The sequence below is a fragment of the Euprymna scolopes genome, chromosome 24, assembly GCF_053919585.1.
Source record: "Euprymna scolopes isolate OS-2025 chromosome 24, ASM5391958v1, whole genome shotgun sequence".
Lineage (NCBI taxonomy): Eukaryota > Metazoa > Mollusca > Cephalopoda > Sepiida > Sepiolidae > Euprymna > Euprymna scolopes.
The window spans coordinates 98,576,621-98,592,818 of record NC_136505.1 but is presented as its reverse complement, the minus strand read 5'-3'; the positions used below and the strand labels follow the sequence as shown (position 1 = coordinate 98,592,818).

Here is a 16,198-nt window from a genome sequence, read left to right as displayed (position 1 = left end):
CATTCATTATATGATGATTTGCTAAATTGACCGACTGTTATTTCAACTGAAATTGCTCAACGATCAGAAACCAGTTTCTTAAAGGGACTGGCATAATTATTTACTATAAGAATTATTAAATACCTAAAGACACTAGTGTTTCATCCTTTCGGGAATCATCAATGCAGGGTGTCACGATCAACACCATCTATATATATAAAAGGCAAAAATCGGTGTGTATGTATGTATGTATGTATGTATGTATGTATGTTTGTTTGTAACGCTAAAACTTTTGAAAGACGGAACCAGAGTTGACAAATTTGGTATCATATTGCACCTTGATCACCCGGATGACAAATATCGAAATTTCACGTCAAACGGACCAGTAGAAAGGGGTCAACTGATCGTTTTTCTCCTAGGGGGGCCCCCCAAAAAACCTGTCATTTTACCGTTATTCAATACGTGTCACGTGACGTGACGTCAGCTCAAACTTTTGACAGACACAACCAAAGTTGACAAATTATGTATCATATTGAACCTTGATCACCCGCATGACAAATATCGAAATTCCACACCAAACGGACCATTAAAAGGGGGTGAACTGATCATTTCTCTCCTAGGGGGGCCCCCCAAAAAACCTGTCATTTTAATGTTATTTTAATGTTAATATTACATAATCCAAAAACGCTTAGTCATGTCACGTGACGTGACGTCAACATCCAGTAATGGCGAACAAATGTAAACAAACACTTTGTTTTACCGATACTTTTGTAATTTCTCTTCTGCTTTGTTCTAGAGATTATTAAACTCCATGACAATGTCTCCAGCGTATTTAACTGGTTAAAAATAGTATTTATACAAGAGTTTTAACGAAAAATATCAGGAAAAAATGTACAGGAATAAAAAAAAATTCAGCTTTCAAAATATTCGTCGATAAAAAAACCGATCTTTATATTTACGCTAGCCATTTTGTATATTACCACGTGACCTGCTATCTCTTAAACTGGAGGGGGGGATCCACTTGAATCCAACAAAACCAGTAATTTTTTTTTTCTATTATATATACATCATTTTCTATAAAATTAAGTGTAGACTTTATAATTAAAACAAAAAATGTTATTCATACTAAAAAAAAAAAAACGCTTAGTCATGTCACGTGACGTGACGTCAACATCCACTAATGGCGACCAATTGTACCTATTTACTATGCCTCCCCACGGGACAGAGTTAGACACCAGGGTCGTTTTTTAACGTGGAGAAAAGGTACAAAAATAAAAATTGTCTCAGTCGTGGAGGATTTCTCCTCCACCGAAAGAGAACAAGAAATAGAAGTGCAGCATCTGAAGAACAGATACTACACTTTGATCTTGACCAAAAGGCCAAGAATGCGAACAATTGTAAATAACAACTTTTTTCACAAAACCAACACCGTCTTTCTTTTTTTTCTCTCTCTTTCTCTCTCTCTCTCACCCACTTACTCTTCCCTCTCTCTCACCCTCTTTCTCTTGACGTCACACCACTGTTAAACTGTGGGGGGGGGAACACATTCCCAGGCATTATCTCCTATAGATGCACATTTTATTAGAAATTCAGCTTTCAAAATATTAGACGATAATAAAAATATAAAACCAACACCCTCTTTCTCTTTTCTCTCTCTCTCACCAACTTACTCTTCTCTCTCTCTCACCCTCTTTCTCTTGACCTCCTACTACTGTTAAACTGTGTGTGTGTGTGTGGGAGGGCAAGAGGCAGCTTGAAAACCAACAAAAACAGTGCACAGTTTCCCAAGCATTTGGGGTGGGAAGGGGGGGAAGAAGCCGAGTGCACAGTTTCGTGTGAGAGAGAGAGAACAATTCTCAACCTATATACTCAACAAATTTTTTATCTACAGATTTGAAAGTTTGTATATAGGGTATTCAGACATATGGAAATATATCTAGCATAATCTATCTATTATATCTATAAAAGTGAAAATGTGTGTGTGTGTGTGAGGTAGCCAGAGAGAGAGAGAGAGAGAGAGAGAGAGACAACAATTCTCAACCTATATATTCAATACATTTTTTATCTACAGATTTGAAAATTTGTATATAGGGTATTCAGACATATGGAAATATATCTAGCATAATCTATCTATTATATCTATAAAAGTGAAAATGTGTGTGTGTGTGTGTGTGTGCGTAAGAGAGAGAGAGAACAATTCTCAACCTATATACTCAACGTATTTTTATCTACGGATTTTAAACTTTGTATATAGGGTATTCAGACATATAGAAATATATCTAGCATAATCTATACATTATATCTATAAAAGTGAGAATGTGAGTGTGTGAGAGAGAGAGAACAATTCTCAACCTATATATTCAACAAATTTTTTACCTACAGATTTGAAAATTTGTATATTGGGTATTCAGACATATGGAAATATATCTAGCATAATCGATCTATTATATCTATAAAAGTCAGAATGTTTGCGTGTGGTTGTGTGTGTAAGGTTGCGAGAGAGAGAGAGAGAGAACAATTCTCAACCTATCTATTCAATAAATTTGTTATCTACAGATTTGACCATTTGTATATAGGGTATTCAGACATATGGAAATATATCCAGCATAATCTATCTATTATATCCATAAAAGTGAGAATGTGTGCATGAGAGAGAGAGAGAGAGAGATTAAGTACAATTCTCACCCTATATATTCAACAAATTTTTTATCTACCGATTAGAAAATTTGTATATAGGGTATTCAGACATATGGAAATATATCTAGCATAATCTATCTATTATATCTAGAAAAGTGAGAATGTGTGTGAAAGAGAGAGAGAGAAGAGAGAGAGAGAGAACAATTCTCAACCTATATATTCAACTAATTTTTATGTACAGATCTGAAAATTTGTATACAGGGTATTCAGACATATGGAAATATATCTAGCATAATCTATTATATCTATAAAAGGTAGAATGTGTGTGTGTGTGTGTGTGTGTGAGTGAGTGAGTGAGTGAGAGAGAGAGAGAGAGAACAATTCTCAACCTATATACTCAACAAATTTTGTATCTACAGATTTGATAATTTGTATATAGGGTATTCAGACATAAGGAAATATATCTAGCATAATCTATCTATTATATCTATAAAAGTGAGAATGTGTGTGAAAGAGAGAGAGAGAGAGAACAATTCTCAACCTATATATTCAACAAATTCTATCTTTACAGATTTGAAAATTTGTATATAGGGTATTCAGACATTTGGAAATATATCTAGCATAATCTATTATATCTATAAAAGTGAGAATGTGTGTGTGAGAGAGAGAGAGAAAGAACAATTCTCAACCTATATACTCAACAAATTTTTTATCTACAGATTTAAAAATTTGTATATAGGGTATTCAGACATATAGAAATATATCTAGCATAACCTATCTATTATATCTATAAAATGACCATGTGTGTGTGTGAGAGAGAGAGAGAGAGAGAGAGTCAGAGAGAGAGAGAGAACAATTTTCAGCGTGTGTGTGTGTGAGAAAGAGAGAGAGAGAAAGAGAGGAAGGAAAATTCTCACCCTATATATTCAACAAATTTTTTATCTACATATTAGAAAATTTGGATATAGGGTATTCAGACGTATGGAAATATATCTAGCATAATCTATCTATTATATCTATAAAAGTGAGAATGTGTGTGTGAGAAAGAGAGAAAGAGAGAGAGAGAGAGAACAATTCTCAACCTATATATTCAACTAATTTTTTATCTACAGATTTGAAAATGTGTATATTGGGTATTCAGACATATGTAAATATATCTGGCATAATCTATGTATTATATCTATAAAAGTGTGAATGTGAGTGATGGAAAGAGCAAAAAATTCTCAACCTATATAACCTATAAAAGTGAGAATATGTGTGTGAGAGAGAGAGAGAGAGAGAGAACAATTCTCAACCTATATATTCCACACATTTTTTGGCACAGATTTGGAAATTTGTATATAGGGTAGGCAGACATATAGAAATATATCTAGCATAATCTATCTATTATATCTATAAAAGTGAGAACTTGTGTGTGTGTGTGTGTGTGTGAGAGAGAGAGAGAACAATTCTTAACCTACATACTCAACAAATTTTTTACCTACAGTTTAGAAAATTTGTATATAGGGTATTCAGACATATGGAAATATATCTAGCATAATCTATCTATTATAACTACAAAAGTTAGAATGTGTGTGTGAGAGAGAGAGAGAACAATTCTAAACCTATATATTCAACAAATTTTTTATCTACAGATTTGAAACTTTGTATATAGGGTATTCAGACATATGGAAATATATCTAGCATAATCTATCTATTTTATCTATAAAAGTGAGAATGCGTGTGTGTGAGATAGCGAGAGAGAGAGAGAGAGAAAAAGAGAGAGATAAAAATTCTCAACCTATACATTCAACAAATTTTTTATCCACAGATTTGAACATTTGTATATAGGGTGTTCAGACATATAGAAATATATCTAGCATAATCTATCTATTATATGTATAAAAGTGAGAATGTGTGTGTGTGTGAGAGAGAGGACAATTGTCAACCTATGTATACAACAAATTTTTTATCTACAGATTTCAAAATTTGTATATTGGGCATTCAGACATATTTCAATATATCTGGCATAATCTGTCTATTATATCTATAAAAGTGAGAATGTGTGTGATAGAGAGAGAGAGAACAATTCTCAACCTATATACTCAACAAATTTTTTATCTACAGATTTGAAAATTTGTATATAGGGTATTCAGACATATGGAAATATATCTAGCATAATCTATTATATCTATAAAAGTGAGAATGTGTGTGTGTGTGAGAGAGAGAGAGAGAGAAGAATTCTCAACCCATATACTCAACAAATTCTTTATCTACAGATTTTAAAATTTGTATATAGAGTATTCATACAAATAGAAATATATCTAGGATAATCTTTCTATTATATCTATAAAAGTGAGAATGTGTGTGTGTGAGCGAGAGAGAGAGAGAGAGAGAGAGAGAGAGAGAACAGTTCTCAACCTATACATTCAACAAATTTTTATATATAGGGTATTCAGAAATATCGAAATATATCTAGCATAATCTATTATATCTTTAAAAGTTAGAATGTGTGTGTGTGAGAGATAGAGAGAACAATTCTCAACCTATGCACTCTACAAATTTTTTATCTACAAATTAGAAAATTTGTATATAGGGTATTCACACATATGGAAATATATCTAGCATAATCTATCTATTATATCTATAAAAGTTAGAATGTGTGTGTGTGAGGTAGCCAGAGAGAGAGAGAGAGAGAGAGTAAGAACAATTTTCAACCTATATATTCAACAAATATTTGATCTACAGATTAGAAAATTTGTATATAGGGTATTCAGACATATGGAAATATATCTAGCATAATCTATCTATTATATCTCTAAAATTGAGAATGTGTGTGTGAGAGAGAGAGAACAATTTTCAACCTATATACTCAACAAATTTTTTTATCTACAGATTTGAAAATTTGTATATAGGGTATTCAGACATATGGAAATATATCTAGAGTAATCTATCTATTATATCTATAAAAGTGAGAATGCGTGTGTGTGTGAAAGAGAGCGACACAGAACAATTCTCAACCTATATATTCAACAAATTTTTTATGTACAGATCTGAAATATCACATTTGTATAGAAGTAGAAATCTTGATACCTACTCTGATACCTAATAAAAGAAAGGACACTCTTTAGGGCGGATTTTGATTATAACAAGTCACTAATTAGAAATTATAATAAACATTCTAATAATTTAAGAATTTTACCAAAATAAAATTGCATGGTAATCACCCAATTTCTGCCACAAAATTTTGATTGGCAGAACTCATAAACATAAAATATATATTTTCTAATTTCATCTTTTTTTTTTCTTTTTACATAATCTGGTTTGATGTTTTCCCAAATATTCAAATCACTATATTTTGCTGCTTAATATCAAATACAGCAACTGAGTTATTTTTATGCATCAAACAATTACATTTTCTCATTCATCCAAACTAATCACTGAACATCAATTTCATATTTTCTTCACTAAAATATTACTGTGCTTGATGTCATCAAGTGGAGCGGATCATTTTTTTTTCATTTGTTCACACATTTTTCCAATTTATATATATTTTAAAGATTCTTAGCCTATGTCATTGCATACCAATCTGTTTATTAAAAGTTAAGGTTCACTGTAAACACATATGTTACACCAAAATAAAAACGCTTCAGATAATGTCTTGATATTACATTCAGTTTCTCACATGACATCTTATGAAGTTAGTAGAAATGTTACAGACTTTTGAATCTCAAACACTTTCAATACTGTGCACTGATATTTTCTTTTTTGCAATATAAGCACATTCATGATTTTTTTTACAAACGTTAAAAACTTTCACATTGTGTAGCAATATACTGAAACAATTATAAAAATATTTGTTTTTATTTTGAATGATGCAGGGCATCTGAAGAGAGATTTTTCTAACAAAATGAAAGTATAATTTTTAGCAATAGGTATCTAGGAAAAGGCCACTACATATGTTATAAGTTCCAAATTTCCACAACCTGGCAAATACTGGTACATGCTAGCAAATTTAGATTTGCAATTACAGAATATGATTCTAATTTTTTCCTTTGCTCTTTATTCTAACACTACACTAAGTTTACTGTGTTATTTCGCTACAGTTGATATTGTGTAGAACAATAAGAAAATCATAGTGAACAATGCATTCAACAAAATTTCACACACATTTCTAGATACCTATATCTAATAAGTTCAAAAGAAAGGACACACTTAGGGAGGTATTTTGGTGGTCAAGTCACTAAAAAGAGATTAGCTGGTTTCCCGGCATAGCCTAGGATATAATAAAGATTGACTGAAATACATGTTCTAGCTGGTTTCTAGGCGTTGCCAGGGATGTAATATAGACACATTATGTTGTATATTACCTGTTCTCTTCTCCCTAAGGTAAAACAATTTCATATACATGCTGTAAATTACCTATGCTAGGGATAAAACATGAACAATACCAGTCCTAGGGTAGATAAAACAAATAATACATAGAGATGAAAGATTCCTCTCCCCTAAGAATCAAACATATGTTCAATATCTGCTTTTGTTTTTTCATTGTTTATACGGTCCCGAGCAACGCCGGGTAGCCCTGCTAGTCTTCTATATATATAAAAGGCAAAAATCGGTGTGTATGTATGTATGTATGTATGTATGTATGTTTGTTTGTAACGCTAAAACTTTTGAAAGACGGAACCAGAGTTGACAAATTTGGTATCATATTGCACCTTGATCACCCGGATGACAAATATCGAAATTTCACGTCAAACGGACCAGTAGAAAGGGGTCAACTGATCGTTTTTCTCCTAGGGGGGCCCCCCAAAAAACCTGTCATTTTAACGTTATTCAATACGTGTCACGTGACGTGACGTCAGCTCAAACTTTTGACAGACACAACCAAAGTTGACAAATTATGTATCATATTGAACCTTGATCACCCGCATGACAAATATCGAAATTCCACACCAAACGGACCATTAAAAGGGGGTGAACTGATCATTTCTCTCCTAGGGGGGCCCCCCAAAAAACCTGTCATTTTAATGTTAATATTACATAATCCAAAAACGCTTAGTCATGTCACGTGACGTGACGTCAACATCCAGTAATGGCGAACAAATGTAAACAAACACTTTGTTTTACCGATACTTTTGTAATTTCTCTTCTGCTTTGTTCTAGAGATTATTACACTCCATGACAATGTCTCCAACGTATTTAACTGGTTAAAAATAGTATTTATACAAGAGTTTTAACGAAAAATATCAGGAAAAAATGTACAGGAATAAAAAAAAATTCAGCTTTCAAAATATTCGTCGATAAAAAAACCGATCTTTATATTTACGCTAGCCATTTTGTATATTACCACGTGACCTGCTATCTCTTAAACTGGAGGGGGGGGGGATCCACTTGAATCCAACAAAACCAGTAATTTTTTTTTTCTATTATATATACATCATTTTCTATAAAATTAAGTGTAGACTTTATAATTAAAACAAAAAATGTTATTCATACTAAAAAAAAAAACGCTTAGTCATGTCACGTGACGTGACGTCAACATCCACTAATGGCGAACAATTGTACCTATTTACTATGCCTCCCCACGGGACAGAGTTAGACACCAGGGTCGTTTTTTAACGTGGAGAAAAGGTACAAAAATAAAAATTGTCTCAGTCGTGGAGGATTTCTCCTCCACCGAAAGAGAACAAGAAATAGAAGTGCAGCATCTGAAGAACAGATACTACACTTTGATCTTGACCAAAAGGCCAAGAATGCGAACAATTGTAAATAACAACTTTTTTCACAAAACCAACACCGTCTTTCTTTTTTTTCTCTCTCTTTCTCTCTCTCACCCACTTACTCTTCCCTATCTCTCACCCTCTTTCTCTTGACGTCACACCACTGTTAAACTGTGGGGGGGGGAACACATTCCCAGGCATTATCTCCTATAGATGCACATTTTATTAGAAATTCAGCTTTCAAAATATTAGACTATAATAAAAATATAAAACCAACACCCTCTTTCTCTTTTCTCTCTCTCTCACCAACTTACTCTTCTCTCTCTCTCACCCTCTTTCTCTTGACCTCCTACTACTGTTAAACTGTGTGTGTGTGGGGGGGGAAGAGGCAGCTTGAAAACCAACAAAAACAGTGCACAGTTTCCCAAGCATTTGGGGTGGGAAGGGGGGGAAGAAGCCGAGCGCACAGTTTCGTGTGAGAGAGAGAGAACAATTCTCAACCTATATACTCAACAAATTTTTTATCTACAGATTTGAAAGTTTGTATATAGGGTATTCAGACATATGGAAATATATCTAGCATAATCTATCTATTATATCTATAAAAGTGAAAATGTGTGTGTGTGTGTGTGTGTGTGCGTAAGAGAGAGAGAGAACAATTCTCAACCTATATACTCAACGTATTTTTATCTACGGATTTTAAACTTTGTATATAGGGTATTCAGACATATAGAAATATATCTAGCATAATCTATACATTATATCTATAAAAGTGAGAATGTGAGTGTGTGAGAGAGAGAGAACAATTCTCAACCTATATATTCAACAAATTTTTTACCTACAGATTTGAAAATTTGTATATTGGGTATTCAGACATATGGAAATATATCTAGCATAATCGATCTATTATATCTATAAAAGTCAGAATGTTTGCGTGTGGTTGTGTGTGTAAGGTTGCGAGAGAGAGAGAGAGAACAATTCTCAACCTATCTATTCAATAAATTTGTTATCTACAGATTTGACCATTTGTATATAGGGTATTCAGACATATGGAAATATATCCAGCATAATCTATCTATTATATCCATAAAAGTGAGAATGTGTGCGTGAGAGAGAGAGAGAGAGAGAGAGAGAGAGAGAGAGAGAGAGAGAGAGAGAGAGAGTAAGTACAATTCTCACCCTATATATTCAACAAATTTTTTATCTACCGATTAGAAAATTTGTATATAGGGTATTCAGACATATGGAAATATATCTAGCATAATCTATCTATTATATCTAGAAAAGTGAGAATGTGTGTGAAAGAGAGAGAGAGAAGAGAGAGAGAGAGAACAATTCTCAACCTATATATTCAACTAATTTTTATGTACAGATCTGAAAATTTGTATACAGGGTAGTCAGACATATGGAAATATATCTAGCATAATCTATTATATCTATAAAAGGTAGAATGTGTGTGTGTGTGTGTGAGTGAGTGAGTGAGTGAGTGAGTGAGAGAGAGAGAGAGAACAATTCTCAACCTATATACTCAACAAATTTTGTATCTACAGATTTGATAATTTGTATATAGGGTATTCAGACATAAGGAAATATATCTAGCATAATCTATCTATTATATGTATAAAAGTGAGAATGTGTGTGAAAGAGAGAGAGAGAGAACAATTCTCAACCTATATATTCAACAAATTCTATCTTTACAGATTTGAAAATTTGTATATAGGGTATTCAGACATTTGGAAATATATCTAGCATAATCTATTATATCTATAAAAGTGAGAATGTGTGTGTGAGAGAGAGAGAAAGAACAATTCTCAACCTATATACTCAACAAATTTTTTATCTACAGATTTAAAAATTTGTATATAGGGTATTCAGACATATAGAAATATATCTAGCATAACCTATCTATTATATCTATAAAATGACCATGTGTGTGTGTGTGAGAGAGAGAGAGAGTCAGAGAGAGAGAGAGAACAATTTTCAGCTTGTGTGTGTGTGAGAAAGAGAGAGAGAGAAAGAGAGGAAGGAAAATTCTCACCCTATATATTCAACAAATTTTTTATCTACATATTAGAAAATTTGGATATAGGGTATTCAGACGTATGGAAATATATCTAGCATAATCTATCTATTATATCTATAAAAGTGAGAATGTGTGTGTGAGAGAGAGAGAAAGAGAGAGAGAGAGAACAATTCTCAACCTATATATTCAACTAATTTTTTATCTACAGATTTGAAAATGTGTATATTGGGTATTCAGACATATGTAAATATATCTGGCATAATCTATGTATTATATCTATAAAAGTGTGAATGTGAGTGATGGAAAGAGCAAAAAATTCTCAACCTATATAACCTATAAAAGTGAGAATATGTGTGAGAGAGAGAGAGAGAGAACAATTCTCAACCTATATATTCCACACATTTTTGGGCACAGATTTGGAAATTTGTATATAGGGTAGGCAGACATATAGAAATATATCTAGCATAATCTATCTATTATATCTATAAAAGTGAGAACTTGTGTGTGTGTGTGTGTGTGAGAGAGAGAGAACAATTCTCAACCTATATACTCAACGTATTTTTATCTACGGATTTTAAACTTTGTATATAGGGTATTCAGACATATGGAAATATATCTAGCATAATCTATCTATTATAACTACAAAAGTTAGAATGTGTGTGTGAGAGAGAGAGAGAACAATTCTAAACCTATATATTCAACAAATTTTTTATCTACAGATTTGAAACTTTGTATATAGGGTATTCAGACATATGGAAATATATCTAGCATAATCTATCTATTTTATCTATAAAAGTGAGAATGCGTGTGTGTGAGATAGCGAGAGAGAGAGAGAGAGAAAAAGAGAGAGATAAAAATTCTCAACCTATACATTCAACAAATTTTTTATCCACAGATTTGAACATTTGTATACAGGGTGTTCAGACATATAGAAATATATCTAGCATAATCTATCTATTATATGTATAAAAGTGAGAATGTGTGTGTGTGTGAGAGAGAGGACAATTGTCAACCTATGTATACAACAAATTTTTTATCTACAGATTTCAAAATTTGTATATTGGGCATTCAGACATATTTTAATATATCTGGCATAATCTGTCTATTATATCTATAAAAGTGAGAATGTGTGTGATAGAGAGAGAGAGAACAATTCTCAACCTATATACTCAACAAATTTTTTATCTACAGATTTGAAAATTTGTATATAGGGTATTCAGACATATGGAAATATATCTAGCATAATCTATTATATCTATAAAAGTGAGAATGTGTGTGTGTGTGTGAGAGAGAGAGAGAGAGAGAGAGAGAGAGAGAACAATTCTCAACCCATATACTCAACAAATTCTTTATCTACAGATTTTAAAATGTGTATATAGAGTATTCATACAAATAGAAATATATCTAGGATAATCTTTCTATTATATCTATAAAAGTGAGAATGTGTGTGTGTGTGAGCGAGAGAGAGAGAGAGAGAGAGAGAACAGTTCTCAACCTATACATTCAACAAATTTTTATATATAGGGTATTCAGAAATATCGAAATATATCTAGCATAATCTATTATATCTTTAAAAGTTAGAATGTGTGTGTGTGAGAGATAGAGAGAACAATTCTCAACCTATGCACTCTACAAATTTTTTATCTACAAATTAGAAAATTTGTATATAGGGTATTCACACATATGGAAATATATCTAGCATAATCTATCTATTATATCTATAAAAGTTAGAATGTGTGTGTGAGGTAGCCAGAGAGAGAGAGAGAGAGAGAGAGAGTAAGAACAATTTTCAACCTATATATTCAACAAATATTTGATCTACAGATTAGAAAATTTGTATATAGGGTATTCAGACATATGGAAATATATCTAGCATAATCTATCTATTATATCTCTAAAATTGAGAATGTGTGTGTGAGAGAGAGAGAACAATTTTCAACCTATATACTCAACAAATTTTTTTATCTACAGATTTGAAAATTTGTATATAGGGTATTCAGACATATGGAAATATATCTAGAGTAATCTATCTATTATATCTATAAAAGTGAGAATGCGTGTGTGTGTGAGAGAGAGCGACACAGAACAATTCTCAACCTATATATTCAACAAATTTTTTATGTACAGATCTGAAATATCACATTTGTATAGAAGTAGAAATCTTGATACCTACTCTGATACCTAATAAAAGAAAGGACACTCTTTAGGGCGGATTTTGATTATAACAAGTCACTAATTAGAAATTATAATAAACATTCTAATAATTTAAGAATTTTACCAAAATAAAATTGCATGGTAATCACCCAATTTCTGCCACAAAATTTTGATTGGCAGAACTCATAAACATAAAATATATATTTTCTAATTTCATCTTTTTTTTTTCTTTTTACATAATCTGGTTTGATGTTTTCCCAAATATTCAAATCACTATATTTTGCTGCTTAATATCAAATACAGCAACTGAGTTATTTTTATGCATCAAACAATTACATTTTCTCATTCATCCAAACTAATCACTGAACATCAATTTCATATTTTCTTCACTAAAATATTACTGTGCTTGATGTCATCAAGTGGAGCGGATCATTTTTTTTTCATTTGTTCACACATTTTTCCAATTTATATATATTTTAAAGATTCTTAGCCTATGTCATTGCATACCAATCTGTTTATTAAAAGTTAAGGTTCACTGTAAACACATATGTTACACCAAAATAAAAACGCTTCAGATAATGTCTTGATATTACATTCAGTTTCTCACATGACATCTTATGAAGTTAGTAGAAATGTTACAGACTTTTGAATCTCAAACACTTTCAATACTGTGCACTGATATTTTCTTTTTTGCAATATAAGCACATTCATGATTTTTTTTACAAACGTTAAAAACTTTCACATTGTGTAGCAATATACTGAAACAATTATAAAAATATTTGTTTTTATTTTGAATGATGCAGGGCATCTGAAGAGAGATTTTTCTAACAAAATGAAAGTATAATTTTTAGCAATAGGTATCTAGGAAAAGGCCACTACATATGTTATAAGTTCCAAATTTCCACAACCTGGCAAATACTGGTACATGCTAGCAAATTTAGATTTGCAATTACAAAATATGATTCTAATTTTTTCCTTTGCTCTTTATTCTAACACTACACTAAGTTTACTGTGTTATTTCGCTACAGTTGATATTGTGTAGAACAATAAGAAAATCATAGTGAACAATGCATTCAACAAAATTTCACACACATTTCTAGATACCTATATCTAATAAGTTCAAAAGAAAGGACACACTTAGGGAGGTATTTTGGTGGTCAAGTCACTAAAAAGAGATTAGCTGGTTTCCCGGCATAGCCCAGGATATAATAAAGATTGACTGAAATACATGTTCTAGCTGGTTTCTAGGCGTTGCCAGGGATGTAATATAGACACATTATGTTGTATATTACCTGTTCTCTTCTCCCTAAGGTAAAACAATTTCATATACATGCTGTAAATTACCTATGCTAGGGATAAAACATGAACAATATCAGTCCTAGGGTAGATAAAACAAATAATACATAGAGATGAAAGATTCCTCTCCCCTAAGAATCAAACATATGTTCAATATCTGCTTTTGTTTTTTCATTGTTTATACGGTCCCGAGCAACGCCGGGTAGCCCTGCTAGTCTATATATATAAAAGGCAAAAATCGGTGTGTATGTATGTATGTATGTATGTATGTATGTATGTTTGTTTGTAACGCTAAAACTTTTGAAAGACGGAACCAGAGTTGACAAATTTGGTATCATATTGCACCTTGATCACCCGGATGACAAATATCGAAATTTCACGTCAAACGGACCAGTAGAAAGGGGTCAACTGATCGTTTTTCTCCTAGGGGGGCCCCCCAAAAAACCTGTCATTTTAACGTTATTCAATACGTGTCACGTGAGGTGACGTCAGCTCAAACTTTTGACAGACACAACCAAAGTTGACAAATTAGGTATCATATTGAACCTTGATCACCCGCATGACAAATATCGAAATTCCACACCAAACGGACCATTAAAAGGGGGTGAACTGATCATTTCTCTCCTAGGGGGGCCCCCCAAAAAACCTGTCATTTTAATGTTAATATTACATAATCCAAAAACGCTTAGTCATGTCACGTGACGTGACGTCAACATCCAGTAATGGCGAACAAATGTAAACAAACACTTTGTTTTACCGATACTTTTGTAATTTCTCTTCTGCTTTGTTCTAGAGATTATTAAACTCCATGACAATGTCTCCAACGTATTTAACTGGTTAAAAATAGTATTTATACAAGAGTTTTAACGAAAAATATCAGGAAAAAATGTACAGGAATAAAAAAAAATTCAGCTTTCAAAATATTCGTCGATAAAAAAACCGATCTTTATATTTACGCTAGCCATTTTGTATATTACCACGTGACCTGCTATCTCTTAAACTGGAGGGGGGGGATCCACTTGAATCCAACAAAACCAGTAATTTTTTTTTTCTATTATATATACATCATTTTCTATAAAATTAAGTGTTGACTTTATAATTAAAACAAAAAATGTTATTCATACTAAAAAAAAAAACGCTTAGTCATGTCACGTGACGTGACGTCAACATCCACTAATGGCGAACAATTGTACCTATTTACTATGCCTCCTCACGGGACAGAGTTAGACACCAGGGTCGTTTTTTAACGTGGAGAAAAGGTACAAAAATAAAAATTGTCTCAGTCGTGGAGGATTTCTCCTCCACCGAAAGAGAACAAGAAATAGAAGTGCAGCATCTGAAGAACAGATACTACACTTTGATCTTGACCAAAAGGCCAAGAATGCGAACAATTGTAAATAACAACTTTTTTCACAAAACCAACACCGTCTTTCTTTTTTTTCTCTCTCTTTCTCTCTCTCACCCACTTACTCTTCCCTCTCTCTCACCCTCTTTCTCTTGACGTCACACCACTGTTAAACTGTGGGGGGGGGGAACACATTCCCAGGCATTATCTCCTATAGATGCACATTTTATTAGAAATTCAGCTTTCAAAATATTAGACGATAATAAAAATATAAAACCAACACCCTCTTTCTCTTTTCTCTCTCTCTCACCAACTTACTCTTCTCTCTCTCTCACCCTCTTTCTCTTGACCTCCTACTACTGTTAAACTGTGTGTGTGTGGGGGGGGGGAAGAGGCAGCTTGAAAACCAACAAAAACAGTGCACAGTTTCCCAAGCATTTGGGGTGGGAAGGGGGGGAAGAAGCCGAGCGCACAGTTTCGTGTGAGAGAGAGAGAGAGAACAATTCTCAACCTATATACTCAACAAATTTTTTATCTACAGATTTGAAAGTTTGTATATAGGGTATTCAGACATATGGAAATATATCTAGCATAATCTATCTATTATATCTATAAAAGTGAAAATGTGTGTGTGTGTGAGGTAGCCAGAGAGAGAGAGAGAGAGAGAGAGAGAGAGAGAGAGAGAGAGAGAGAGAGAGACAACAATTCTCAACCTATATATTCAATACATTTTTTATCTACAGATTTGAAAATTTGTATATAGGGTATTCAGACATATGGAAATATATCTAGCATAATCTATCTATTATATCTATAAAAGTGAAAATGTGTGTGTGTGTGTGTGTGTGTGTGTGTGCGTAAGAGAGAGAGAGAACAATTCTCAACCTATATACTCAACGTATTTTTATCTACGGATTTTAAACTTTGTATATAGGGTATTCAGACATATAGAAATATATCTAGCATAATCTATACATTATATCTATAAAAGTGAGAATGTGAGTGTGTGAGAGAGAGAGAACAATTCTCAACCTATATATTCAACAAATTTTTTACCTACAG

General features: G+C 32.5%; 1 protein-coding gene and 3 pseudogenes across 1 annotated transcript in view; all 4 read right to left on the bottom strand.

Moving 5' to 3' along the window:
- The window catches only part of LOC145246859 (matrilin-1-like), a 163,622-nt gene that overhangs the window by 24,323 nt on the left and 123,101 nt on the right, over positions 1-16,198 (bottom strand). The gene's annotated exons all lie outside the window — the stretch shown is intronic.
- Positions 1,238-1,371, bottom strand: LOC145246984 (U2 spliceosomal RNA; annotated as a pseudogene).
- LOC145247002 (U2 spliceosomal RNA) lies at positions 8,225-8,358 on the bottom strand (annotated as a pseudogene).
- Positions 15,046-15,179, bottom strand: LOC145246983 (U2 spliceosomal RNA; annotated as a pseudogene).